The 3,895-nt window shown below is 43.3% G+C and overlaps 1 pseudogene; it reads left to right on the forward strand.

Moving 5' to 3' along the window:
* The window catches only part of LOC101306108, a 4,616-nt pseudogene extending 1,188 nt beyond the window's left edge, over positions 1–3,428 (forward strand).
* The last annotated feature ends 467 nt before the right edge of the window (positions 3,429–3,895 follow it).

The raw sequence follows: 3,895 nt of genomic DNA on the forward strand, positions 1-3,895 counted from the left end.
TAGAGGAAGGAGACGAAGACGAGGAGGATAATGAAGATCACCGTGAAGAGGGAGAAGATCATTTTGATGATGCGAAAGGGCAAGTGGCTGGCGACCGTGTGGTCTTCCGGAAGAGGAATAAAGTCACCGGGAAACAACTGAGTTTCTTCAACTATGTGTAAGTATGAAATCCCGGCCTGAAATTCCTGAAATCCCCTGAATTTCGAATTCTGAATTTGGTTACCAATGGGGGGTAGTATATTTGTTTACTCAGTGTTTATGTCCTATTTGTGTATAATACAGGAACCTACACCTAAAGTCAGGGAATGTGCCGAAGAACCAAGTTCACGAATTCAAGTTGAGCCTATCTCAGAAATGGAAGGAACTTCTGCCGGAAGAGAAGGCAAATTACGTCCACCCTGATAAAGAGGGTTACTCGTCAGCTTCTTATTCCGAGGGAAGTGCGCCAGCGGTCTACAAGGTAGACACTCGCACATCTCCGCACCGGTTCAAGAGTTTGATCGGAGAGTTCAATGAAGAGAAGTTAGCTGCTTGCAGGGAGCTCGGTTTTGGCCCTCTCTTGAAGTTGGCTATTACTAAGATGCACCTTTCCATTCTGAGGCTCATAGTCGATGCCACTAGCGCCTCAGATAAAAGTATAACTATGCATGGGACCAAGCTTCCACTCTCAGCCAATGATGTGGAGAATGTGATGGGTTTGAAGAATGGCGGATCCCCGGTTGTCTTTGAGGGGCATGTGAAAGATTATATGAAGTTGGAGGCCACTGCAAATGAGATGGCGGGGCCTGACCACAAGATCCAACTCGCCAAGGTCGAGGCGTACTTGAAGGAGACGCAATTGGTGGATGACAAATTCAAGCGACTGTTTATTTTGTTCACCATGAGCACCATCATTTCCCCAACCGCTAGCCTTTCTATTCCCAAGAAGTGGCTGCTTTGTGCGAGAAACCCCGCGGACTATGCTTCGAAGAATTGGGCTGAGTATGTTTTCGATTCGCTGATGGCCGGCATTTCTGAATTTCAGCAAAGGGAAACGGTGCAAAGACAAGTGGGAAATTTTGCAGCGGCTGCCTATTGTTTCTTGAGCTCTTCCATTTTGATTGTGTCGGTCATGAGAAACACTTTGTCGATAGGTCTTTGTACCCAATTGAGGCATAGGGGGACAAAGAAGTAGGCAGAGTATTGAAATACATCAATCAGTTGGGGGGTATGCTTGACTCGCGGGTTGGTTGGAAGAAGGTTGGGGGGCGTGTGCGCACAGACGATGTTGCACCCGGGGTTAGTAGGCAGGAGTTCGATTTGGCGATGGGTAGAGTCGGTCGATTGGAAGACCAAGTGCGCAACATAGGGGCAGAAATGGGGCAAGGTTTTGCTGCCATCATTAGTAGGCTCGACTCCATGGGTGCAGCAGGTCCATCAAAGGCAAAAGGGAGAGGGAAGAAGAAAGAGGTATGACATGGTAGAGAGGCTGTAAAGGATGGCTCTGGTTTTCTGTTTTTCATTTCTTTTACAAATTATTGCTCTTTTATGGACCCCCTCTTTTATTCCTTTGTGTAATTAGTGTAATGTGTTGGAACAATGGAACCCCTTGAACAATGTTGAAATCCATAAGGCCACTTTGTTGTTGGTACGTGTAATGTGAGTATGTGACAACCCCCGAAAGCAATATTGTTGTGGTGGTGGTGGTGTGCGGAAATGTCATAAACAAGTGCATTGAAAGCACTTGTTTTTGGTTGTGGTTGTGTGAATAGTGTCCTGGCCAGGTTATGGTTATGGTCATTGAAAGCACTTGGTTATGGTTGGTGATTTGGTGTTGTTTGGACATGTATAGCACTTGGTTATGGGGGAGGTTATGGTAATGGTAGTATATTTGTTTATTTTTCTCAAGTCTCGTCGTAGTATTGACCGTTATTATATTGTTTTGTTATAGGTACCGGTAGATTTGGACCGGTCACCGCCGAAAAAGAAAGTCACGGTCATCCTCTCGGACTCGACGTCGATTGTGAGCCCCGAGAAAAAAGATATCCCCAAACCTAATCCCTTTGAGGGGAAGAATAGAAGGATTAATATTGGCTCATTTCGTGTCTATGGTGACGGAGATGTGATTGACAAAGGCGTAGTTACAAACGTATGCGACCCATGCTCGGCCCAAGAACTTGTCGAGAAGATTGTGCTCAGCACAACCGGCGACATATGGGCTACTAGAAAACATATTAAGACACTACAACCAAACCAATGGGTTGTGGATGATTTCATCAACATGTTTTCGAACTATCTTAACCAAGAACAAAATGAGAGAGATAAAACTCTGAGGTCACACTTCTTGGATACTTGCTTTGCTCAAAAGATACAAAGTCATTTGGAGGGGGTAAGCAAAGGTCTTCTTACGGGTTTTCCATCGAAAAGGAGTTTGGGTATGAGATCCCTCCAGAAAACAATTGTACAATGCGACAAGGTAATTCTTACCACCTATCCTGTTCGTTTATCAAATTAAGTTATTCATTACAAAAGTGTCTGACGTTCTTTAACGGCCCCTTCTTTAACATTCACTCTTACGTAAGAGGTGTAGACCTTCTACTCAATTTGAAAAACTATCTACATCTCTTATATTCTTCCTTCCGTTATCAATGTAGACGTTCTGGAAAAATGTCTGCTTCTCTTACAAACATTTTATTGCGAGAAGTGTAGCCTTTCTGAAAAAACAAAACACTCCTTGGATTCCTTGGATTCTTACATGTGTGTCCCCATATGTGTCACCCTCCACGCAGTTGTTCATACCAGTAAATTACAACCAAAGCCATTGGTTCCTATTGCTGTTGCGTCTTGATCTTGGAAGGGCCGAAATATGGGATAGCCTCCCACATAGATTCCACACTCGTTCGGAAATATGCAAAACTATTGTGAGTATTGAACTTTGCTGAACTTTGTACGCCCCCTCTCAAGTTTTCAGTTTTTCTGTGCCTTTGTAATAGATTGATTATGCAGCTTCAAGTATTGGACTTTGCTGCTGGGGATATGGAATTCAAGTTCAAGAAGGGGCTCTTTGCACAATTTGAACTTTACGACCCGCCTCACCGTCCAATACAAGTAAATGGTGATGATTGCGGTATATATGTGATCATGCACATGAAACACTTCGGATTAGTATGGTGGACCGGGGTAGGTTTGCTTTCTTAGATGATTCTTATTTTTGTGGTCGACGTATCACTAATGGTAATCTCTATTGTTAAATGCAGTATGACTCACACACTATTCGCATGAAGTTGATGATTGAGTTGGTGAGGAACAAATATAACCAATTATGGCCCACAATTGAGAGTAAAGTCAAGAAACAACTTTCTTCCCCACTGAAGAAGGGCAGTGTCAAGAACCCAGCTCGTCGATTGTCCACGAAGAGGCGTCCATCAGATGTTCGTCGCAGTGGTTAGAACAGGTAGGACAAGGTTGTACGTTTTTTTTTTGGGCATCATGAGATTATGTCATTTAGGGCAACACATTTCCCTAAATATAGGTCATTTTGTGGGAACAACACTCATCTGAATGTAGAGTGTAGTCTTAGAATTAGGTCAGCAAGCTTGGGCAGGACTTTGAAAAAATGTAAGGATGTGTATCATGAAGCCTATGGACAAATTTGACAAGACAATGAAAAATATTCAGAGGTCTACTATTTTGTTAAAGCTTCTCTATACTCCGACGGTAGGATTTTCTAGAAAAATATAGATGTTCTGGACTTAGCTTTCTGTCTACTTGACAAGAATAGACATCTACTAAAATGAAGAAGGAGGTCTACATCTATAAAAGTGGGATCTTGATAATTCCGCAATCATAAAATTTCGCCAGAAAATCTACACTCCGCACGGCAGGGTTGATATGTTGCTCCTGAAGCCTCGCCGCT

Source organism: Fragaria vesca, unplaced genomic scaffold (genome assembly GCF_000184155.1).
Source record: "Fragaria vesca subsp. vesca unplaced genomic scaffold, FraVesHawaii_1.0 scf0513090, whole genome shotgun sequence".
NCBI lineage: Eukaryota > Viridiplantae > Streptophyta > Magnoliopsida > Rosales > Rosaceae > Fragaria > Fragaria vesca.